This window comes from Dromiciops gliroides, chromosome 5 (genome assembly GCF_019393635.1).
Source record: "Dromiciops gliroides isolate mDroGli1 chromosome 5, mDroGli1.pri, whole genome shotgun sequence".
Classification (NCBI taxonomy): domain Eukaryota; kingdom Metazoa; phylum Chordata; class Mammalia; order Microbiotheria; family Microbiotheriidae; genus Dromiciops; species Dromiciops gliroides.
Window position 1 is genome coordinate 67,748,746 of NC_057865.1, and position 26,094 is coordinate 67,774,839.

Consider the following 26,094-nt stretch of genomic DNA (forward strand, 5'->3'; position numbering starts at 1 on the left):
TTTGAGATTTTAATTTTTCTGAAAAGCACAAGATTTAGAACATAAAAGACACTAGAAATCATTTAATCATTTAGTCCAACCCCTGAATTTTACAGATGAAGAAATTTAGAGGCTAACTCTAAATTACACAGAGACTAAGCAAACCCAGGATTTTGGCCCACTTCTAACTCCAAATCCAAGGCCCTTTCAAAAAGGAAAAAAAGAAAAAAGCTTTTCTTTGCTTTTTAGCTCTGCTTGCTAAGAGAACCAGGCAGGAGATTGACTTGCCACATCTCCGGAGATAATGTGGAATTATAGATGCAGTCCAGGACTTACAAGCAGGAGATTTAACTTCCAGTCCCAGGTCTGGTCCTAGACTACTGAGTGACCTCGGGCAAGCCACTTAACTCTGGGCTTCCATCTGCCCATCTAGAAAATGATGGGGTTGCACTGGATGGCCTCCAATGTCCCTTCCCACTCCCACATTCCGGTTTCCTCGGGGTCTTTATTTAAAAGCAAAACCCCCACTTCACATCTGTCACCACCCGAGGCATCCACTGCCTCCTTCCTTAGAGAGGTGCCTTTCCTCGTCTGCACCCCTACATGCACGGCACACATGCCCCTGCATCTCACACGTTCATGGCACATTGCGGGTGTTTGGCCCAGCCGTGACAAGGCTAGGACACAGCTCAAGTACAGGTGAGGCTCCCAATTAAGGAGCGCACCCCGGATGAGCCCACCTGTGCCAGAGAAGAAGAGGGCACTCTGATTTCTCCCGGAGGTTACCCTAATCCCTTCCTCTTTTTCTACCTCCTTTCTTTCCTTCTCCCCATCCCTTCCCTCCGTCCGCCTATCCCTCCTTCTTGTCTCTCGCTTCCCCACCCCGCCCTCTCTGTACTTCCCCCGCTCCTACTCCTCCCAGTGCCCCCCTCCCCCCAGCCCCGGCCTCCCCCCCCCCCACCTTGCACCCCTGCGGAGACTCAAACCTCTTACCAGGGGCTGCACGCGGAGGAAGGAGGCCGGGAGGGGAGGCACTCCCTTCCAAGTCGCGGAGCCTGGAAGGGGGGGGTGTGAGGAGGAAGGGCTGGAGGGGGAGGGGGCCAGGGGGAGGTGGCGGCAGAAGCCGGGGGAGGAGGAGGAGGCGGAGGGCGAGGCGGACTAGGCATGCTCGCTCAGCAGCGGCCGCTTCAGGCTGGGCTGCTCGCTCGCTCGCTCGCTGGCTCACAACCCCGCGGCCGGGAACGGCGGCGGCGGCGGCGGCGGCTGCGGCTGCGGCGGGGCCAGCAGCGGGAGGCAGCATGAGGGAGCTTCTCGGTAAGTCCCCCACCTCCTGGTCCTCTGCCTTGCTCCCCGCTCCCGTCCCCAATTCCTACGCCGCTTTCCTGTGTCTCTCCTCCAACCCGAGCCCTGGCTTTCTCCCCTCCGAACTTTTGCAGTCCGGGACCTGCCGCCGCCCCTAGCGCCTTTCCTTTGGACTGCCTGGGCTGAGGGAGCCAACCTGCCCCCACTCTTCCCAGCAGCCACAGCCCCCCCATTCCCCCCCCCCCATCCCCGGCGGATCGCCGCCCTCCAGCAGCACTGCAACCCCTCTCGGCGCCCTCCCTGCTCCGGTGCTGCCCAGGGTGGCACTGGTCCGGGCGGCGGCGGCGGCTCTGCCACTGGAGGTGCTCACAGGGCTGCGCCCTGGGCGCACGCCGACCGAGCCTCCCAAACTCCCCGGGAAGACGGTCACTCCTCCCTCCGCCAGCTTTCCGTCTTCTTGGGGTCTCCAGGACGCAGCCTTCACCTTGCCTGCTCTCTCGGCACCAGCCTATCACAGGGGCGAAGAGGACAAGCGACTGTCTTTTGCCCCCTCTCTCTTTGGAGGCTCCTCCCTGTCCCCTGCGTTCCCCCAACTTCGCAGGGGGCGACCCTGCAGCGCTTCCTTTTTGACATCTCTTCTTAAGGCAACAGCAAATCAGCAGACCGCCCTTTGGGGAGCCTCACCGCGGTGGTCACCCCACGTCGGGGATTTGCCGCAGGAACATTTTAAACTTCAAATCCACGACTCTTCTCTTTGCCTTTTCTTTTTCCTCCCCGCCCCTTTCCCTTTTTTGCCTGTTTAAATGAGTACATGCAAGGGAAAGGCTGGTGGCTGCATGATCTCCTCGGCTCCTGCCACTGCTGGAACACACCCACGTGTACACCACACGCATTTTAAGGTCTGGGGGATTATGACTCTAATCTCTGGCTGTGAATTCTGAGCACTGCGTGTTTCTTCTATGGTGTTTATTGTTCTTATTAAGAGGTGGGGGAGGGAAAGAGGGAGGGAGAGAGGGAGAGGGAGAGAGAGAGAGAGAGAGAGAGAGAGAGAGAGAGAGAGAGAGAGAGAGAGAGAGAGAGAGAGAGAGAGAGAGAGAGAGAGAGATTGATTGTAGTAAAGATGCAGTAAATCCAGTTAATCAGCTCATTTATGAGCTTTGCAGCCTGTTCTGTCTTTCTCTGATTTCCTCAAGCATCTCACCCCAGTCCCCCTCTCGCCCCATCCCTCCAAAGAGAAGTGCCATAATCGGCCATAAAATGTCACAACTACAGCTTTCTTAGATGTTGAGACCACAAACACGGGACTGAACCAGGGTTGTATCCCTGCTGCTGCAGCCTACACGGTTAAAAGACCCGCCTTTGCTTCCTTCTTCTTACTGGTGATAGAGACTAATGCCTCCAATGCGTCTGTGTGTTTAAAAATAAATAAATAAATAAACTGTGATTTCACTATTAAAGAATCAGAAATGAAAACTTTTTTTTTTTTGGTCCGCGATGCTTGACCATGCCTAGTCAACTCACTGGGGTGTGCGTATGTGCTAAGCTATTCAGAATCAGACTGAGCAAATCTGATGCGCCTCCCCGCCCTTTTCCCAATCACCTTTCCCTCCTCTCCACACCCCCGGTTTCTTTTCCCAGATCCTGTGTGAATTATCTTCCCACTGAGAAAGAGGAATGGAGTAGTAGGGGGATATAGCTCAGTGTTCCTAGCTCTGACATTTATTTGAATGTCATTTCTTTCTCTGTTCATTCTATTTTCCATCTTTCAGAGCTTCCCTCTTTGCCCCATTCTTTTTTCAGTCCAGCAAACGGGAGAATCCACAATCTTCAAAGTGATCAAAATCAGTGTGAGTTCTAAATTCAATTTTTTTTTTAAAGAGAGACAGGGTTAGGTGATTTCATGTACTGAATAATACTTTTTATATAAAAAGAAGGCTTAGCATTTGAATGGTTGGAGATTACAGTGTTATACTATTATTTTTTATTATTCTGGGGGTCTGGAGCTAAGATTTCTTAGGCATGGGGGAATTCCCAGGATGAAAAGTCCCTTTGTGGACTTTTTTCTGCAATTCTGTAATTTATAGCTGTGGAGAGTTGGGTAGGTCAAGTGATTTGCCCATGGTCACAAAACTAGTTTGTGTCAGAGGCAGGACCTAAATCTTCATTCCTGACTCCACTGGCCCATGCTCTATCCACTACTACTTGCTCATTCTCAAGGTATATTGTTAAATGGTTAAAGTTTTGGAAACTAAAGTTGAGAAATGTGAAGTTAGGGTAACTACAATGACAATATTATGTTAAGGCCAATTAAGAGTCATTTTGAAAGCCAAATACTCTAGAAAGCTGCTTTTAGAACTTCAGGCTATGAATAATGAGGCTTTTGGGGATGCATCTCTCAATATAGGATTAGGTAATTTAGTAAATTCATTAGAATCAGAGATGACATATAGCACGATTTAAGAATTGGTTTTTACCATCTTTATCCTGAAAGATAGGCATCTGAGGTGGCATAAGTAAGAGACTGCTGGATTTGGAATCAGTGTTGGATTGCAATACTGCCTTGGACACTTACTAGTTGTGTGTTCCTGGGCAAGTTATTTAACCACATTCTGCCTCTACTTCCTGATCTGTAAAAGGATCTTATGATATATGTAGCATTTGTCTCGCCAGGCAGTTGGTAGTCTCTAATGAAATGTTTGTAAAGTTCTTTGAAATCTTTGAAGAGCTATATAATTTTTATTATTCTAGTCATTCCATAACTAGAGTTGTTTTTGTTTTGTTTTTATTTTTTTAAGATTAAACCTTTGGGTGGCAGTGATAGGGTGGGAGAGTCTATATTTAGAAACAAAAAGGGTTAGATTTTTTTTTTTAGCTTCCTCCTATGTTACTTCAAAGAACCAGGTGTCGAACAGTGTAAAATGTTACATAAACTTGGATTAGCTTGTCTAGCTCCTAATCTGTGGCCACAGATTAGTCACATATTGTTCAGTAGCTACATATCTGCTGCTGTTGGGTGATCTAGGGTGCAGGGAGTAAACAAGGGCCTATTTGTTCAGTGAGAAAAGCCAACATTATGATATTTTTTTTCCCTACATGAAGGAATTTTTAAAATCAGTTATGGCACACGTATCCAGGAGAGAGCTCTGGTATAACCCGAGTTCCCCACCCCCCCCCAAAAAAGATGCATTTGAAGAAAGACATCTTCCTAATTGTGTAGTAGTAATGAATTCGAAACAAGTTCCTGTTTAAATAAATTTGGCCAGTATCCACCCTAATTAATCTAAGGGGAGTTTTGGGACTGAGAGAATTGAGTATGAAGCAATTGTTATGCCTTTTTTTTTCTCTGACAAGGAAAAACTGTGTTTCTGAAATCCTCTGGGTCTGTTGCTGAACCCATTACTGCATCTTATTTGGTTTTAACAGATGTTGTTTTCCACCTCCTGGATGGAAAGGGTTATCTCATTTGCTAAAACCTTGCCATTGTGCTTTGTTTCAAGGGCCTGCTGACTTAAGGAATGCTGGGGGAAGCTTACTCACAAAATCCAGCCTAAAAGGAAAGGGTAGGTCAAACTTTAAACACTTTGATATTGCCTTTAGAATCCCAAACTCCTCTATATCAGTGCTTTATGGGGGTATTGGGGTGGGGGGGGAGGATAATTCCCAAATCTCATTTTGAAAAAGATTAAAAACTTTAGTGCTATCTTTGTTTGCCTGTATCATCTACCTGTAACTTCATCTTTAAAAAACTTAGTTGTGGACATCCTGGGCAAGTGGGCAAGAATGTATCTATCCATACCTAAATATTGCCCAGTCTGATTAAGATTGGGTACCACTTCATGCCAGACTCTGCTAAAATTATCTTGTGTAGGGGCAGCTAGGTGGTGCAGTGAATAAAGCACCAGCCCTGGATTCAGGAGGACCTGAATTCAAATCTGGCCCCAGACACTTGACACTTACTAGCTGTGTGACCCTGGGCAAGTCACTTAACCCTCATTGCTCCATCAAAAAAATCATCTTGTATATCTAAATATAAACAGTCAAAATTATATGTGTGTACATATATATACATATAATTTTGACTGTTTACATTTATTTGGGTATATATTTACATACACACCTCAAAACAGACAAACAAAAACTTATTCAACTCCATAGTTATCAGGATTATTATTAAATTACCTGTCAAGTTTTTTTTTCCTCTTTTTGTTTTGGTACTGACCTATGATTTCATCCATATAGGGAATTCCTGGTACTAGCCAGTTACTAAAATTATACATCTTAGAAAACCTTACATTGCTGAATATGGATGTGGACTGAGAATAATAGCTTGTATATTTTGCTCTACAATCTGAGGTTATATAGCTGTCTTGTAGCTAAGAAACTGCCCCCCCACATCCCTATGTCTTGTTAAGGGCTAAAATTCTAGCTAGTCTGTCTAAAATATCCAATGAGTGGTCGCCAATAAATTACAAGCTTTAGCAAGAGTTAGACTTTTAAGCATTTGTTAAGGAGAACAAGAATTTGGTAAAGAGAGAGAGAAAGGCCTAGATTCCTATCTATTAAAGGGAGAGCACATTTCTAGCTCCACTCTCCACCAGAGTCCAAAAGAAAGAGCCAGACAGAGTGTTAGTCTCTTCCTTCTTCCTCCCACTAGCCAGCGTCACTTCCTTTTCCAAAGAAAAGACTCCTGGTCTTGCCCTCAAAGACCTTCGCTTCATGGGCAGAACTCTTCTACAGTAAGTCTCCAGCAGGTGGCGTCATTCCAATTGTTACAGTCTCTAGGATCTGAGAAATGAAAAAGCATTTGATCCTATTCCTTATGAGATTACTTCTTTTTTTTTTTTAATTAATGAGGCAATTGGGGTTAAGTGACTTGCCCAGGGTCACACAGCTAGTAAGTGTTAAGTGTCTGAGGCTGGATTTGAACTCAGGTACTCCCGACTCCAAGGCCAGTGTTCTATCCACTGCGCCACCTAGCTGCCCCATGAGATTACTTCTAATGAATTTTAAAATGTTGTGGTATTTAAGTTGTGATAAATGAATAAGACTAGTGCCATTATAGTATGAAGGGATAGACAGAGATGAAGAAGTGAAGAAAGAAGAAATTTTGCAAATCTGAATGTAGTGATGAGGAAGATGAGATATAAGGAGCAGCAATGTGGCCGAGTAGAAGAAGACTTAAAATCCAAAGACTTAGGCCCTACTGTGTGACTATGGACAAATCATTTAACCTCTCTGAAACTTGGTTTCCTCATCTATAAATTGCAGACCTGCTTAGAGTGGTTCTGAGAAGAGCATTCTGCCAACTTTAAAGCACTACGTAAATATTGGCAATTTTTAATATTATATCATCAGGTAGGAAGAGGTAGCATTTTTTTTTAGCATTTTTTTATAGAGAAGCAAAGCATTACATACTTGACCAATTCTAACTTGAACCTGAGCCTGGTGTTTACCAAGCCCAGAGAGATACCTTTCTTCCATGACACTTTTGATTTTAGACACCAGTTTCCAAATTTTTCTGTCCCCTTTGGAAACCTCAACTCAGTGAAGAAGTCCTTATTAGAATGAGGATTTCAAAGATTAGATACTCTTTCTGGTAATCTGCAGTATTTCCCACAAATCTGAGACTCTGGCTCCAATGTCACAGTGGTGTGGGAAGAATTTTCGAGCTTAATGTTTAGGTATTTTAAGTGGAGCTGTTGGGCAATTCTGCTTAATAATTAAGATAACAGAAACTGTCAGCCCCCTTTCTAAGAATGGAATTGAACAGTTTGGCTACTTGGTGGGGTGGAGTGGGGATGACAAGTCCATGTATCACTTTGTAACTCACTTTTGTCTGGCTTTGTTTCATGCCTTGGCTATTTACCTTTTGTTTCATGAGAGTACATTGTTGTTCATTAATCATAACATTAGAACTCAAAGTTTTCAGCTGAAGAAAACATTTACGCTGAACTTCTAACAACTCCAAAGACCAGTTACATCTTAAGTATGGAATGTCAGTGAATACAGTTTAGAAGTTGCATATTTGGGGGGTTGGGCAGGGAGGGGGGTGGAGAATGGGAAATTCCTTGACTCCGGAAACTTGGGATGTTTTTAGAGTAATTATATATCGAGTTTTGTCAGCAGTGCCCCATGCTGTAAGCTTATCACAAACAAGTTAATCAGTTCATGTCACAGGTTGTAAGACTATACCTTATATGATTTGGCTCTGTGTAATGAGTAATTGGAATTCTTTATTAATCTTCAGGATTGCTTCCCCCCCCCCAATCTTCCTTTAGTTATTCACAATTGGGTTATTGTTGTTGTTGTTTTTGTATTGTGGCTTATTAGTCAGAGCACTGTACTAGGAACACCTAGATTCAGGTTCTTCTAGACACTAACTGTGTGATCATGGAAAAATGTACTGAATCTGCAAAATGTTTGCAGTACATCCATCCATCTCAGGGTTGTTATGAAGCAAACATTTAAAGGCCTAGGTGAATGAGATGTACTATGAAGCCTGTTCTGGTTGGGGGCGGGGATGGGGAGAAGCCAAGGTTTTGACTTTTGTTTTATGATTACACTAGTTTTCACTTAACCGTCTTGGAGATTTAGGGTGCATCCCTGTGTTGACCTGCTATTTTTGCTCTCACACGACCACAAAGTACTCTTAACTAAGCAACTGTCTGCCAAATGAATGCTGTTGGTCACACGGGAGATCAGCTAAGAGAAAAGAGGTGGGTGTTCAGGAATTCACTCCTATTGCTAGAAAAAAACAACTTGAGAGCCCCCGCCCTACTTCTAGTGAGTGACTCATTAGCCTTATCTCTGTAAATTAATGTCAGTCCCTTACATTTATGTTCAGGTATCTGTTACCCCTCATTGAAATCTTGCTCCAACTTCTCATCTGTTGCCCGGAGGTGACCCTGAAGTCGAATAGGTTGTATCAGGAGAGAATAAATGCTGGCAGATTCTTCTGGGCTGGAAAAGATCCAAGGACAGGCCCAGGAACAAGCTGTATCTCTTGCCGAGGAACTTGCCTCAGTCCTGGGGGTCACCGGAAGGTGGAGTTTTGGAGCTTCAAGGGGCCATAAGAAATCATCTAATCTAAACCCTTCATGGGAAAACAGGTCCAGAGAGGTCATGTGTGGACGGAAGTCACACAGTTACGAAGTCCCGAGTCAGGATTTGAAATGATGTCACCCAAATACAGCTCTCTCATGTACTCTATCTCCTGAGAGAGAAAAGGAAGAGTCCCCAGTACAGTGAAAACACATATTTTTAGCTGTAACATCTCAGAAGTTCACATGCTCCATAACACATATTAGCCTAGACATCTCCTCATAGGACTAACATTAGTTTGAGCATCTTCATTAGCAAGTTCAGTTTGAGGGGAAAAAATCAAGAAATTAAAGATATGGGAAGGTATAATTAACCCAGGTAATTTCTGATGAGTAGCTAGGTGGTACAGTGAATAGAGCACTGGACCTAGAGTCAGGAAGACCTGAGTTCAAATCAGGCCTTACTTATTAGCTGTGTGACCCTGGGCAAGTCACTTAACCCTGTTTGTCTCAGTTTCCTCATCTTAACTAGAGAAGAAAATGGCAAACCACTCCAATATCTTTGCCAAGAAAATACCAAATGGGATCTTGAAGAGTCAGATGTGACTGAAATGATTGAACAACAACAAGACATAGGCTTACAATGAACATTAATACTAGAAATTAATGTGAGACAGAAATGGCAGTCATGAATCTATTGATGAACCTTAATTAAACAAACATCAGATACCTAGTGTGTGCTTGGCATTGTGCTGAGTACTAGGGATTCAAAGACAAAAGCAAAACTTCTGGCCCTCAAATAAGTTTTACCCAAATAGTTAAACACTGGTTAATTTGAAGAGGGAAAACATACCATGTTGGGGATGGGGTGGGTGGCCAGAAAGAGGTGAGAGTGGATCAGGGAAGACTTCTTGGAAGAGGAGGCCCTTGATCTGATTCTTAATTGCCAGTAAGGAATTTTATAGGTGGAAATGAGGAAATGGTATATTCCAGGCCTGAGGGAAGATCGAAATGTTGGGTTCATGGGAAAGCAGTACCCCTCTTTGGCTGGAATGGAGTATGAATTAAAGAGTAATGTAGATGAAATAAGGATGAAAGGGCCCTAAATGCCAGGATTTGGAGTTTGTAATTTATCCTAAAGGCAATAGGGAGCCACTGAAGGTTTGTTAGCAACAACATGACATGGTGACATCTATGCCTTAAGGCTATTTTAGCATAGAGGAGAAACTGGAAACACAGAAAATAATTAGGAATCTATTATAATAGTCTAAGTGAGAAGGGATGATATGAGCTATAATTAAAGTAATGTAAATGATTTTTGTAAATGAGTGCTGTCCCCATGAAGCAGTCACTTTGGAAGGCTATGAACTTATTACAGTGCATTGCCATTGCTCAAAACAGTTCTGTAGGAGGCAGCTAGGTGGTACAGTGGATAAAGCACTGGCCTTGGATTTGGGAGGACCTGAGTCCAAATCTGGCCTCAGATACTTGACACTTACTAGCTGGGTGACCCTGGGCGAGTCACTTAATCCTCATTTCCCTGCAAAAAAAAAAAAAAAAGTTCTGTAATCCTTCAAAACTGGTGGCCTACTCTCTTTTATCTTCAATAGTGTCTGTCTTCACTCTTTGAAGACAGATTTGATTTTTGGAAATAGGCACTTGGACACATGCCTGGTGAATAAACAAATGCAAATTTAAGTGAATAGATGAAGATGCTTTGAGAGAATCCAGCTTGGAGACAAAAAAAAAAAATGAGTGCCATTGAATTATAGCTTCCCAGATATGGAAGGGTCCTCAGAGAAAATGTGGTCTACACTGTACCTAACCAAGAAATCTCTCTAAAGCATACCCGATAACTTCTTATTCAGTTGTTCTCTTGAAAACCTCCCATGAGAAGAAACATGTTACTTGCCAAGGCAGCCTGTTCCACATTTGAACAATTTCTTATATTTTTTTCCCTTACTCAATAGCTTCAGTGCATCTGTGGTCTCATTGGTGTGAATATTCCTTCCATCAATGAAGATTTTGTTACCTTTTAATCCAATGTTCTCCCATAGATTCTCCATGGGCTATTGATCCAACATCCCAGAAGTCTTCCTCTAGGTCAGTGCCATGCTCATGCTGCCCATTGCTTGCTCCTAATGCATAACTAGCCCACTTGCTTTCCCTATCATCCATTTCCTTAATAATATCCCTTTTTTTCTTTTTCTTGTATATAGGTCATGGAATCATAGAGTTGGAAAAGACCTCAAAAATCCTTTAGTGTAAACCCTTCATCTTACAGATGAAGACCTAATATCCAGGGAGTTTGAATTCCAGGGGTCTTGTCTGTGTCAGATGCAGGATTTGAACCTGGAGCCTCTGACTCTGGAGCCATCGTGCTTTCTCTTAAACAAATGGAAAATATGTTTTAGCCTATTTACTCCCATTCTATGCCTCTCAGTTGCCCTTAGGTCACCTGCCAATATGATTCTGTTGTTCCATGATGTAATGTTACATTACATCACTACCAGAAGATTGGTGTTAACAACAAACATGATGGGCTTTTGTGTCAGGGAATCTCTTGGGATCATGAAAGATACCATATGATTTCCCAAATGCATGCCAGTCCCTATTCCTTCCCTCTCTTCATTTCTGGGAGCAATGTGTTATCCATCTGCAATGTCTGTGCCAAATTTTTGTGCCAAAAGGGGCAGCGAGGTGGTGCAGTGGATAAAGCACTGGCCCTGGACTCAGGAGGACCTGAGTTCAAATCCGGTCTCAGACCCTGGGCAAGTTAGTTAACCCTCATTGCCCACAAACACATACATACACAAACAAATTTTTGTGCCAATGGACTAAATCAGAGGCCTGACCTTCAAACTGGTTTTGTCTTATCTGAATAAGAGACTTCTTTAATCCAGTTAGTTTTTCCCGTATTTTTTTTTAGATTGCCCTCTTTTGAGTAATCATGGATCTCATTGAGAAGGCCCTGGAGGAGGCATGGGAAGATTGATATGAACTGATTCAAAGTGAAGTGTGCAGAAGCAGGAAAACAATATTTTATGCCTGGAATAGTATTAATAATTAGAAGGTCATTAGATGACATTAATCTTCCTAGAACTGCATTTACCAAAGGAATACAAGAGAGACTCTCTTGTTGGAAAACTTAACAGAGTACCTGACATAATAGTAGACACTTAATAAGTGTTTACTGAACTGCATTGGAATTCTTTCCATCAAACTTAACTCTGTCTCTGTCATTTCTACCCATTACTTCTAGTCCTGTTCTCTGGGGTATGCAAAATGAATCTAATCAGTTTCAGATGTTTGAAGATAGCTATCATGTCCCTCCCAAAGTCTCCTCTAGTCATGTTAAATATTTCCATTCCCTTCAACTGATTCTTCTGGTATATTTCCAGTCTCCCCACCACTATGATTAACTCTCTTTTAGGCCAACTCCACCTGGACACCACCCTGCCTAGAAGGTAGGTCCTAGAATTCAGTAAAACACTCCAGATTTGGTCTAAGGGAGAGTATATTTAGTAGCACCATCACCATCTCTGTTCTGGACACTACCTTTCATAATACCATGTAAGATCAAATTAGTTTTTTCGGTTTTCTTTTTTTGTTTGTTTTGTTTTTAGTGAGGCAATTGGGGTTAAGTGACTTGCCCAGGGTCACACAGCTAGTAAGTGTTAAGTGTCTGAGGCCGGATTTGAACTCAGGTACTCCTGACTCCCGGGCCGGTGCTCTGTCCACTGTGCCACCTAGCTGCCCCTGTTTTCTTTTTTTTTTTAAGCTACTCTGTTACTTTGAGTCAACAGTAATCAAGTAATAAGTTTATTTTTCTAGTTTACAAATGAGATTGTAAGTGATCCTGACACCCCCAAAGTGTTTTGATCAATGGCTCATATATCCAGGAGAATATGGCTTCCCAAGATGACAGCTTTGAAGTAGATGATGTCAATTATAATGTATAAGTTCTGCTGTCATAAGTCTCTATGCCATATGGCTATTGATCCCATTATTCTTGAATCATCCCTCTTTGAGCTGTAGAGTATTCCTTATATCCCTAGTGGTAAGGCACACACGGGACAGTATTTATAGCGCTGGTCTCCGTAACCAAGAACTTAAACAGTGCCATGAAATAATGTGCCTTGAACCTGGGTAGTTTCAGTTCTAGGCAGCATGGCACAGTGGATGGAGAGCTGGCTTTGAAGCCAGGGAAGACTCGATTTAAGTCCCTGCTCTGACACGTACTGGCTGTCACAACCTCTTAATGCTTGAGGCAGATGTCTAGGATCTTAAGTTGCAGAGAAGGTGCTGACCTACATTGGAAGAAGGAATTTCCTATACCATTGGTCTAATCCCTGTCCTTATACTTAGATCAGTAGTTCTTAACCTGGAGTCTGTGAAATTTAAAAATATATATATTGTTACTGTATTTTAATAGAATTACTTTCCTTTGTAATCCAGTGTATTTTGTCTTATGCATTTAATAATAGCCAGCATTTATATAGCACTTTAAGGTTTGCAAAATGCTATACAAATATCACCACATTTGACCCTCACAGGAACCCAGGGGAGGGACAGCTGGATACTATTATCTCCACTTTACAGATGAGGAAATTGAGGCAGGCAGAGGTTAAGTGACATGTTCAGGGTCAAACAGTTAGTAAGTGTCTGAAGCTGAGGCCAGATTTGAACTCTCATCTTCCTGACGCCAGGTTCAGTACTCTATCTGTTATGCTACTGAGCTGAATGGGTCCATAGGCTTGCCCAGACTTCCGATGGGGTCCACAGCACAAAAAATGTTAAGGTTCTTGCATTAGGATGGTCAGTGCCAATCAAAAAGATTTTAATGAAAGTCTTCTTGGCAATTTGGGAGAATTCATTTTCTGGGGGAAGCAAGAAAATGTTTAGAGAATGGTAGTTAAAACTATGTAATATTAAAAACCAAATTTTCCTTGTCACATTCTCTAAACCGTCTTCCTCTCCTGGTAAACGATTTCTATTGTTTTCCTGGTCACCTAAGCCAGAAACCTTGGAATCATCTTTGACTTCTTTTCACCCGCCATATTTAGTCATTTGCCAAGTCCTATAGATTCTTTTTTTTTTTTTTAAAGTGAGGCAATTGGGGTTAAGTGACTTGCCCAGGGTCACACAGTAAGGGTTAAGTGTCTGAGGCTGGATTTGAACTCAGGTACTCCTGACTCCAGGGCCAGTGCTCTATCCACTGCGCCACCTAGCTGCCCCTAGATTCTTTTTTGACAATGCCATTCTCCCTATTGCCATCTTTTCCATTTCTGTCATCCTAGTTGTTCTTATTGCCTGTCCTCTAAATCCTACCTTCTTAAATTGTGGATCATGATCCTATATGGGGTCATATAACTGATTGTGGGGGTTGCAAAAAATTTCACAACAGTAAAAGGTTATGTATACCTATTTTATATACCTAGGTAAAAAGGGGTCATGAGTGGAAAAAATTTAAGAAGCCCTGCTCTAAATGACTTCATAGCCTCCTGACTTGGTTCCCCAACTCCAAGAACTCCTTCTTTTCCCACATGTAGCTGCCAAGCTAATCTTCCTAAGCTTGACTATCACATTCTTCCACTCAAAAGCCTCCAGTGGCTCCCCCTTGCTCACAGGATGGATTCTGAACTACTCCTGTGATTCACAACAGTCTGAAGTTGGGCTCTACCTTTCCGGCTCTTTCTTTCTTCTTTGTTTCTTTGTTTGCTTCTTTGTTAGTTACTTCCTTCCTTCCTTCCTTCCTTCCATCTACACATATGCATGCACATAGGCAAAAAATATATATGTGTGTGTATGTATCTATGTGCATATATATATATATATATACATACATATGTGTGTGTCTGGATAGGAGAATATAGAGTATTATATATATATATATATTATAGTATCTATCTGCACATACATATGTATGTGTATATATGTATATTTGTTTATATACATATACATACCCATGTGTATATATCTAGATAGGAGGGTATATATGTGTGTGTGTGTGTATAGTGTTATAATATCTACATATTACAATATCTATCTCTCCAGTATTTGTTGAGTAACTGAAACTCTTTTCTTCTCCACATCTATCCACCTGTCAAAATCCTGCCCATCCTTCAAGTCCTCAGTCAAGTTCTAGGTCCTTTATGAAGCCTTCTTTGATCCTCTATGTGTCCATGATCTTCCTCTCCTCTAGAGGTCAATCTCATTGTATATCACAGTGGCTTTATTATTATTATTTCTGACATTTTCAATGGTGCTTTGATTTACAGAGTACCCCCCACCCCACACACACACAACCTTATGAGGTAGGCAGTACCATGTCCATTTTACAGAGAAAAGAACTGAGCTCAGAGTTTGACACTTGACCAGGGACATATAGCAGCTTCATCTCCTGAATCTAATTCAGCCAGAGAAGTACAACCTAGCTGACAGATCTTTCTGAACCTAGCTGGGGTACTTATTGTTGGGCTACTTATTTTTGTCCAGTCTTGAAATTTGCAAGTTCATTGTGTCATAGTAACATAGAAGGGACCTTAGAGGCCATTGAGACTAACTCCCTCATTTTACAGATGAGGAAACTGAGTCTGAGAGACGTTGAGTGGCTTACCCAGGGTTGCATGTCAGTTAAATGTATGAAGCAGGATTTGAATTCAGGTCTTCCTGACCCTAGGCCAACTCTACCGTTTTTGCAAACTAGCCAGTTCTTACAACTCTATTTTTACACTTATTTCATGGGGCAAGAAGAGTGAGTAGCAATATTGCATGGTCTGGGGGAATTGATTTATGTTGGCTAAATTTAAAACACTGAGAAATATAACTTCCAAGTAGACTAGCATACTCTCAATGGGTATACACATTCATTTCCCAATAGGAAAGTTATTTGGAAAGTTAAATCCGTATCAGAAGATTTCTGGTGAACAGGGCATGCATAAATTAGATGATCCCAATGGACAATACTGTCAAGTTATGGTAAGCTGATGCACTGATCTCTATTGTAGGGATATACCTTCAAAGTTGAGTGAAATATGTGTCCTCCAGGTGGGGTGCACTTTCCCATGAACTAAATTAGAGGCACTCTGACAAAATCTTAATCATTCACGTTTAAAAATTCCCAAGTTTAGTTTCTTGAATTACATTTTGATTATGTCATCCCAGTTGGATTTTTAGAAAGAAACCTTAGAGCTCATCTAGCTTAACCCCCATCCAGCCCACCCCCACCTTACTTTACAGTTATGGAAACTGAATCCAAAAAAAAGAAATGTGACTCTGATTAGATCACGACAAATGCCATAATTGGAATCCCCAGCATCTAGCTCCAAGTCCAGCTGCACTCCACAGGGCTGCCTGTCTCATTTATTAAGCACCTACTATGTGCTAGACACTTTGCTAAACTGGGAATACAAATAAGAAAAAGACAGATCCTGCCCTCAGGGAGTTTACAGCCTAAAAGGGGGAAGGTAACACACAAAAGCTGAGAGTGGAATTCTTTGCTCTGCCCTCCAGCCGTGCAATCGGAGGGCCCAGGCATAAGTTACCAAAGTTGGCATAATCGCTGGGATGTTGAGTTTGATGGTGATGAGTTTTGCTGGGATCATGATCCTGATGGTGTCAGATCCAAGGAGTGCAGCTAGTAGGTCATGATAGTGGATAGAGAGATAGCTTCAAAGCCAAGAAGACCTAGCTGTGTAACTCTTGGCAAGTCACTTAAATGCTTAATTCTCTAGGCATCTCTGGAAGGTTCTATGTTGCAGAGCAGGTGCCAACTTGAATTAGAAGAGGGAGCTTCCCCATTTGGGAGGGAAAAATTATATTAATGAAAGCAACAGGTCCAGCCCCCCATCTCTATCCTTGCCCTTCTCCCTCTCCTGCCTCCCATCCTCATACCTATCCCTATCCTTATGTCCTTGTCCCTCTTCCCATCTCCCTCCATTTCCCCATTTCCATCCCTCTCCCCATTCCCATCTGTATCCCTAACTCTTTCCCTAGGTAAGCCAGACACTACAGGAAATACAAAGTTCAGATAAGACATAGAACTTAGAGAGTTTATAGCCTAGTGGGGGATGACACAAAAATAGCCTGACTATAGATCAATACATAAGTGCTTATGGGAAGTGCCCCAAAAGGGCTATATGAGGTCCAAAGGGGGGTATGTTTGGGAGGGGAGGATGCAACTTGGGTGGGAGGGGGTTGGCTGCTCTCCAGAAAGCCCTCCTGGAGGAGGTTCTGCTTGATTTGGACTTTAATGGCTGAGTAGGATTTCATCAAACGGGAGGGGAGGGGAAGGAAGAGGTTTATGGACCACATTCCAGGCAGAGGGAACAGTGTGCACCACAGCAGAAAGAAAGCATGGAGTTTATTGGGAGGATGGTTTGGCTGGAGAGTGGAATACATGGTTAATTATGAGATAAGGGAGAAAACATATTTTCCTGGATTTTTTGGAAAAGAAGCCAGTTATTAAGCACACCAAAATAATGTCATATCCATTGCTTATAGGTGCAGATAATAGCTATGAAGATGACAATGGTATTTAGTGTTGAGAGTAGTCAAAGCTGATGCCTGTGGCTTTTTCTAGCATGTTTTATTATCTGTTTGGGGTTTTTTGTCTTGCTTCTCCACCTTTATCAGTTTTTCTAAATAATATTCATTTATAGTCCCACTAACACCATGGTAGTTTTTTGTTATTGTTATCATATTATAATGAATAGCAAAGGATAATTATGTAGCATTTTCCGATTTCCAACACTTTTTTCACAACAGTCTTTTGTCATGACGTTCAATCCTAAGCTACATGGAGAGAAGGGGAAAAAAATGTTTCTGATAGAGACCAAACCCTGGCTGATCAAATAGCTCAAGCTCATCCAGGAGATCAAATGTAAATTTATGAATGAGGATTCTATTGATGCTATTGAATGCCCAAAATTCTGAGTGCAATTGAGAGCTCACATTCAAAGCTGTTTTTTTAAAATAAGATTTACGAAAACTATCTTTACATGTAACTGAAAAAAATACTATTAAGAATGAAAATATAAGATTTATTATTATTGTACCATAAGAAATGACAAGTAGAATGATTTCAGAAAGACCTGGAAAGACTTGTATGATCTGATGTATACTGAAGTGAGCAAGACCACCAGGAGAACATTGTGCACAGAGACAGAAATATTATTTGATGAAGGACTGTGAGTGACTTAACTGTTCTAAGCAATACAATGATTGAAGACAATCCCAAAGGACTAATGATGAAGCAGACTATCCACTTTCAAAGAAAGAACTGATATTTATTGAACATAGAATGAAGCATGCTATTTTTCCCCTTTCATTTTTTTCTTTTATTGAAGTTTTCTTATACAAAATGACTAATATGATAATGTTTTACATATTTGCACATGTATAACCTATATATTATTGCTTACTGTTTCAGGGATGGGGGAGGGGAGGGAGGGAAGAAGGGATAGAATTTGGAATTCAAAACTTTAAATTATAATGCTTATTATTTAAAAAAAATAAGTTTATTGATACTTTTTTTGTTTTTACATCAAATTACTTGACTAATCCTTCCATTGAACCTTCCCCAAATGGATCCTCCTTTGTAACAAAGGAAAATAATTGAGGAAAAAATACTTGTTACAATGATTGCATCTAAGTATATGCATCTTTCAACTCTTGAAATCCTTTCTGGCTCCTGAGAGGAGGGAGAGATTGTTTTATTATCTTTTCTCTGAGACCATTATTGATTGCTAGTTTCACAGAGTTTAGCTTTCTTTTAGCATAATTTCATTGTGCTTCTGGTTATTAGATGTTGTTCTTTTGGTTCTGCTTATTTCAACCTGAATCCATTCATACAGATCTTCTCTTGTTTCTCCAAATTCCTCAGTCATAATTTCTTACCTTGATTAAAGGTAAAAACAATAAGATTTCATCACATTCATATATCTTGGTTTTCCCCACCTATTTCCTAATCATGGTCACTCATTTTGTTTCTAGGGTTTGTTTGTTTGTTTGTTTTGGGTTTGGTTTCTCAAAAAAAGTTCTCCTAGGGGCGGCTAGGTGGCGCAGTGGATAAAGCACCGGCCCTGGATTCAGGAGTACCTGAGTTCAAATCCGGCCTCAGACATGACACTTACTAGCTGTGTGACCCTGCGCAAGTCACTTAACCCCCATTGCCCCGCAAAAAAAAAAAAATTCTCCTGTGGCTATTTTGATCTAAATTGGATCTTTGTTTCTACCTTTGACCTCATTGGTTCTTATGCTGGTTAGTAGATTTGCTGAATCAAAGAGGATGAAAGGCTTAGTTGCATTTCTTCCATAATTCCAAAATGATCCCCAGACTGATTAGACCAATTCCTAGCTCTACCAACAGTTGGATTAGTGTGCCTATGTTCCCATCGTTCTTACATATTGATTTCCCATTTTTGTTATCTTTGCTAATTTGTTGACTGTGAAATAAAATTTCAGGTTTGTTTTAATTTGCATTTTTCTTACTATTAGGGATTTGAAACAACTTTTCATTTGGTTATTTATAGTTTGCAGTTCTTTGTTAGGACCCTGTTCATATCCTTTGACCACTTATCTATTGCAAAAATGTCTCTTGGTCTAGTACATTTGTGTTTGTATATGTGTTTTGTTTGTGTGTTTGTGTTTGTATAACCCTTTATAGCTTGGGTATCAGACTTTCATTGGTGATAATTGGTTGCAAGTATTTTTGCCTATTTGTTATTTTCTTTTTTTGTCTTCATTGATTTTATTCCTAAAAAAAGCTTTTTATTTTATTTTTTGGTCTAGGTTTTGCGATATCTTGAATGTGGAGAAGCTTCCTGTTGTGGAAACTCTCTCCATTACTGTTATTTAATCAATATCAATCAATAAACATTTATTAAGCATCTAATATGTGCTAGGCACTATGCTAAGTGCTGGGGCAAGTTTCTGGGATAAGCTGACTGTTCCACAATATCTGGTCTCAGAGTATTTCTTAGGGGCACTGAGAGCTGAAGTGCCTTGTCCAGTGTTACATGGCCAATATGTATCACAGGCAAAGCCCAGAACCCAACTCTTCCTGACTCCAAGACCAGTCTTCTCTCCATTGTACAGTGCTGTCTCACTTTTAAATTTCATGTCATTGGAATTATCTAAGTGATCTTTTCAGATCACCTTTATCTTTTGTTTGGTTGATAATCCTCCCCCTATCTAGAGTTTGGAAAGCTATCTCCTTCCGTTGTCCTCACCATTTTCATTCACAGATGGGCAGTTGGCTTTGGGTCTGTGAGGCAGGATGCTTAGAAAACCCACAGAATAGTCTAATTTTGTCTCTAGACACAGTGCTGGTTTGTTTAATATACGACATTGTTTTCTTGTTTGTTGCCTCATAGCTTAGGAAATCAGAAAACTTCTTGTTATTGTTAGGAAAATGGTAGAGAGGCAGCCTGCCAGAGTAGCTAGAAGCCTCAACTCAGAATCAGGAAGACTCGGGTACAAATCCTGCCTCAGGCACCTATAAACTGTGAGATTGGGCCAGAGCTCCAAATAACTCTCCAACACTCTAGTTACAGATGAGCTGTCAGTCAACTTCATTGGATGGTGTTTCCAAATTGGGAAGTTCCCCATACCATTGAACTCACAATCAAACTTTATAAGAATGGAGAGGGGCAGCTAGGTGGCACAGTGGATAAGAGCACTGGCCCTGGATTCAGGAGGACCTGAGTTCAAATTTGGCCTCAGACCCTTGACACTTACTAGCTGTGTGACCCTGGGCAAGTCACTTAACCCTAATTGCCTCACCAAAAAAAAAAGAAGAAGAAGAAGAAGAAGAAGAAGAAGAAAAAAGAAAATGGAGAATGGGTAATACAGGGTATTTACTTAGACTTCCACACTAAGTCTCTTAATTAGGTTTATGCTCATAGAATAAACCCTTCCTCTTTAGTATGTATATATGGGTGGATTTCTCAGGAGGAAAAGTAGCAGACTGACCTTGAATCTGAATGCCATATGGGTAGCCAGAGAATTTGTAAGGTTATGCTGTGGGGAAGCTGGAATGCTTAACTTTGACAGTTCTTGCTATAAACTCGGTAGCAGTAATCTGCAGGAAGCAAAACCTATTATGGAACAGGACAAGTGATGTCATAAGTCAAACAAAAAAGGTCTGGGAAAACAACTGCATTTGCCAGATTGTTGACTTTCCCCACCCACCCTCCTTAAGTTAGAAAACATGCACATGTATTTTTTTCATCCTATGGAAATGACAGTTTTATAGAGAAATGACAAAGGAACTGATGAGGGATCCCTCTTTCTCAATTACCTACTTAATTTTACTCTGATTTAAACTTTTTTTAAAAACTTCGCTGTTGCAACAAATCACAGCATATGTTTTTTTAAATTAATTAATTAATTTATTGGTGAGGCATTTGGGGTTAAGTGACTTGCCCAGGGTCACACAGCTAGTAAGTGTTAAGTGTCTGAGGCTGGATTTGAACTCAGGTCCTCCTGAATCCAAAGCCGGTGCTCAATCCAGGGCCGGTGCTCAATCCAGGGCCGGTGCTCAATCCACTGCGCCACCTAGCTGCCCCCTACAGCATATGTTTTAAACCATGTAAGTAATCTCAGAGACAGCCTGGTTTAATAGAACACTAGACTGAAGTGCAGAAGACCTGGGTTCAAATCCTGTTTCTGACACTTAATAGATTTGTGACCCTGAAAAAGTCATTTATCTTCTCAATGCTTCAGGCAACTCCATAGGACTTAACTACTCAAGTCATAGAGTTTTACAAAATGTATTTGTCTAAAGGTCAGCTTAGTAACAAGTAACAGCTTAGTAACAGCTGATAGGGGGAGAGGGGAAATACAAAATGTATTTTTCATTTTTCTCTTCACTCCACAAATATTGCATGGCTAAGTACAGATTTTATTTTTTCATGAAAATAGAAATAGTGCATGTGTGTATCTATACTTTCCTCTCTTGCAAAAACAGTTTTACAAATTTGGTTTTAATCATAATGATAATAAAAAAAATCTGGTTTTACTCAACTGAATCTAAGTTGGGCAAGACCAAAATAGCAGAAGGCTGCAATGAAGGTTGCATGAAGAGTTCCGTGTGCTGTGTTACTTGGGCTTAAGTTGATATTTTGTTGTGTGACACCAGCTAATGCCACAAGGGAGATGTTGGCATGGGAGAAAAGAATAAAGTAGATGGAGCGTAAGTGAAAAAATGATATGCTCACAATACTTCCTAGGTGGAAAGAAAGACGAGCCAGAGTTTTGCTTTTTGTTAGTGAGTTTTTCTGGGGGAGGGAGGTGGTTTTGTGGCCTCCTTAGACTGAGGAATATTTAGCTCCAGAGAGTAGGGGGAAAGTGAGGAGGAAGAGCAGGAGAAGGAGAAGAAAGAGGAGGAAAAACAGGAGAGGAAGGAGGAGGAAAAGTAGGAAGAGGAGGAGGAGGAGGAGAAAGAGGAGAATAATAACAACAATTAAATCCAGAAAAAAAAATTAAAGGAATTCTTTTAAAAGAGGTTTAGATTACAATGTAAAGAAAAGCCAGGGGGGCAGCTAGGTGGAGCAGTAGATAAAGCATCAGCTCTGGATTCAGGAGGACCTGAGCTCATATCCAGCCTCAGACATTTGACACTTACTAGTTGTGTGACCCTGGGTAAGTCGCTTAACCCTCATTGCCCTGAAAAAAGAAGAAAAGTAAAACCAGGAGAAGCTTCTCCTTATTATGTTTTGTCAATGAATTGAAGTACTCAGCTAGGCTTCTTAGTCAGAGGGTTCTCTTGACCCATAGGCTTATTGGGAGATAATTGCAATTTTAGTTAAATGTGGTTGGCCAATGAATAACCTAAAACATTATCCCCATTTAAAATTGCCTTATCCATTTTTGGAAATGAAAAGGGTCTGGATAGATTAACTCATATTTGGTAGGCTATCTCAAAGTATGCATGCCCTTTTGAAAAATGTACACCAAGTACATTTAAAGAAGGTAATTATAGTCAGCTCAGTGTGGTGTGATGGAAGGCATGTTGGATTTGGATTCAGAGGACTTGGGTATAAACTCTACCATCTATTGGTCTGAAGACTGGGAAATCAATTCACCTCTCTGAGTCTTGGTTTCTTCATCTGTAAAATTAGAATATTCAGTGATGTGATCACTAAGGTTCTTTCTAGCTCTAGGTCCTGTCATTTTCCTCTTGAAGTAGACAATAGCCTTTCTGGGATTTCTTATTCAAGTAATTTATTCCTGTTCCCATTGTGTAGGGTGCCTTGTGGACTGATGAGAGATGAAGACTATACAGTCCAAGAAAAAAAGGAAAGAAGGTAGACAGTAAAGGTCATTGAATCTTCCCAATACAGGAATCCCTTTTAGAATAATCCTAAAGCTATCAGTCATTCCATTGCCATGGAGTGCTCAATACCTCCAGAGGCTGCTCATTCCATTATTGAACAGCTTCACCCATTAAGAAAGAAAGTTCATATTGAGCCAAAGTATTTTTTCCCTCTAACTTCCACCCTTCAGTCCAGTTCTGTTCTCTTGAGTAAGACAAGACAAATCAAATCCCCTTTCTACCTTATAGAACCTTCAATATTTGATGATAGCTGTTGTGTCTCTTCTTGGATTTCTCTTTGAGGTTGCACCATATGAAATGTTACCAGTCCCCTTACCATTCTTGACCACCATCTTCCTGATGGTCTGATAGGAATATTTAGGTCAAAAGAACAATATAGAAAAATAAAATAACAAAAAAAAGAGGAAAAAAAAGAACGTTAATGAAACTGACTAAAATTGTATAATTAATCCTGTACCATTCATATCTTAAAGCAGGTGCTGGGATGTTTTCACTTGCTTTTATTGTGAGTGGATGAGTTGTGATCTTTACCATTGGAAGAGATACTCACATCGATGAGACTGCAGATAATTTTTAGTATTTGTGTACATCTTAAAAAGTGGTTTGGTGAATCAATTACGCACTTGTAAAATAAAGTTGTAAATTTATAGGTCATAGAAAGCTAAGTAGAGTTGTTTCTCAGAGGGTAAAAACTATGTGCAAAATAGTAGGGAATTATGCTCATTTTGTTTACTGTTTCATTAAAAACCACCATAATATGCTTCACTTAGGAGAGTAATTCCATTAATACAGACTAGAAAAGGACTAGCCAAGTTACTATTAATAATAATAATAGTGTGTGTGTATGTGTGTATACTTTAAAGTTTGCAAAGCTCAGTACAAACATCTCATTTGATCCTTGCAATGACTCTAGGAGATAGGCACTATTATTATTGCCATAGAGAAGGAAACTGAGGCAGGAAGATGTCAATTGTCTTGTCCAGGCTCACACAACTCTGCTATCAGGTGTGTAAGGTCAGATTTTAACTTAGGTCTTCCTGATTCCAGATCCAGAATGCTCTACTCACTGTACCACCTAATTGTGGGAGTAGGTGAATGATAGTGATCTATGCTACTAAAGATGAGAAAAATTCTTTGAAAAGAGGAGTTAGCCATTCTAGAAAATATCTTGGCCTTATGTTCAGAAAATAACTAAAATGTCCATACTTTTTGATTCAGACATCCTACTGCTAGACATATGTACTAGAAGATTAAAAATAGAAAGGCTCCATATTCACTAGAATATCTATAGCAGCTTTTTTGTAGTAGCAAAACCTTAGGGGAAAAGTTAGATGCTCATTGACTAAGAAATGGTTAAATAAATCATGGTATGTGAATTTAATAAAATATTTCTGTGCCATGAGAAATAATTAGCATGACTGATACAGAGAAGTATGGGAAGATTATGTAAACTTATGCAGAATGAAGTAACAGAACTAGGAAAACACCATATAGATGATAAGTACAGTAGTGTAAATGGAAAGAACATCAACAAAAAACCTGAAACTGGATCTGTGTAATTATAATGATCAGGGTTGGCCTCAAAAGAGGGAAGAAAAAATGCATTTTCTTCCAGACTTTGCAAGCAGTGGAGGGAAAGGGGGGGGGGCTTGCTATTTGTGTTAAAGTATTGCGTGTGCTGGCAGACTTGGTTAACGTGTTGGTTATTTTTACAGAATTGCTTCCCCCATCCCTTTTTCCCTTTTCTTCCCCCCCCCCTTTGTTACAAGGAATGGCTCTCTGCATACAAGAGAGGGAAGGGATATATCGAGAGGAAAGCAAAAGATATAAGATTTTTTTAAACAGGAGTTGAGACTGAGTTGAAAAGCTAGGGAGGTATAAGAGGGAGAGAGAAAAAGAAGAGAGACTGAGATAAAAGAACCTTTCTGCATCAGATGTGGCACCTGGGAAGATTTAACATGGTTTCCATGTGACTTCTTTTGCTTGATCCCTGTCCTTTGGGTAGCTCCTTCTCACTGTGTGATGTCCAACGCCATTGTACCCACCCTTTGTGGGTCAGATGAAAACAAAGTTAGGTGTTTCAGATAATCAAAACACTTTGGACCCCATGCTTCTAAGGTCGTGTTACGGCTCTTTAACAAAGCCTGAAACTTCCTTCCCCCTTCGCCCCCAGTTGTGATTATATCCACGTCGGGTTGTCATATGGTTTAGCAGCTTGTTAGACCTATGGCCATGATTCCCAGTCCTGCTTATCTGTAATAGACAAGCCTTACTCTGATCCTGTTAGATCGAAGTTTTCTAACATCCAAGTTTTGTTATCCTTGGTTCAACCTTTATTTCATTCTCATTTTAGTCAAGTCAATAAACATGTATTAAGTCAAGTCAACAAACATGTACACAGCCTACTGTGTTCCTGGCACCATGCTAAGCACAGGGATAAAAGACAGAGGTCAGGATTTGTGTTGGCCCGTCTTCTTTCTCCTAATACGCCTTTCTCCTAATACATCCATTCATTCCATGGAGAGGGTGAATGGAGCTTACTAATCATCAGCTTTGAGGTCCCTCAAGAAAGGCTGTATAGATTTTGATCTGTGGACTTCGGTATCGTTCTACATTCTTTTTTTTGTTTTTGTGAGGCAATTGGGGTCAAGTGACTTGCCCAGGGTCACACAGCTAGTATTAAGTGTCTGAGGCTGGATTTGAACTCAGGTCCTTCTGAATCCAGGGCCAGTACCCTATCCACTGTGCCACCTAGCTGCCCCCCAAATACATTTTAAAAAATTATTTCTCTCTTTTATTTTTACATGGTCTTTCCTGCTCTCCCCTTTTACATTTCTGCTATGGCATTTATGGTAGTTCCATCTTGGAACTCAAGACACCCCAAATCCATTAAAATTTTTTCCTAGTCTTTTGATCACAGACTGGCAATCTGGGGTGATGAGTGATTTGTCCCTGGATGTAAGAAGACAACCTGGGTTTAAGTCCTCCTGAAGGACCCTGGACAAGTTACTTAACCTCTCTGTGTCCCCAGTGAACTCTCTGAAACTGAAAGATGTATTCTGGTTGCTAAGCTCTGATGATAGAAGAAGTTTTTCATTGGAAGTGCCCTATCATGGTAAAAAAAAAAAAGTTGACCGCAATACAGATGAAGAGTTGAATATGTGAAAATCTCCCAGAAAGACATGACTGGGCTATATTTTAAGAATTATTGTGTTGCTATGGTGATTCAGCTTTGCTGTTAGTGGTCACTAGTACATTCCCTTATCAAGGTTTTACTAAAATTACCTCGAAGGAATGCTAGGTAGGTAATAGAGAGCCAGACCTTGGCTGGAAGTGGTCGTCAGGGCAGTGCAATGGGTTAAAATGTGTGGATTGTGGGATTGAACATGGATGTGTCAGTCTTCTCCGTGTCTGGGAAGGCACATATCTGAT

At 41.0% G+C, this 26,094-nt stretch overlaps 1 protein-coding gene across 5 annotated transcripts in view; it reads left to right on the forward strand.

Annotated features, from left to right (window-relative positions):
* The first annotated feature begins 1,167 nt into the window (after positions 1-1,167).
* The window catches only part of JCAD (junctional cadherin 5 associated), a 73,384-nt gene continuing 48,457 nt past the window's right edge, over positions 1,168-26,094 (forward strand). For 3 of the 5 annotated variants that reach the window (XM_043966330.1, XM_043966332.1, XM_043966333.1), the window contains exons 1-2: positions 1,168-1,293; positions 4,779-4,841. The gene's annotated coding sequence lies outside the window, so the exon portion shown is untranslated. Of the gene's footprint in view, positions 1,294-2,973; positions 3,129-4,778; positions 4,842-26,094 lie in introns of those variants that run through there. The other 2 variants (XM_043966331.1, XM_043966334.1) reach the window with 1 other exon arrangement.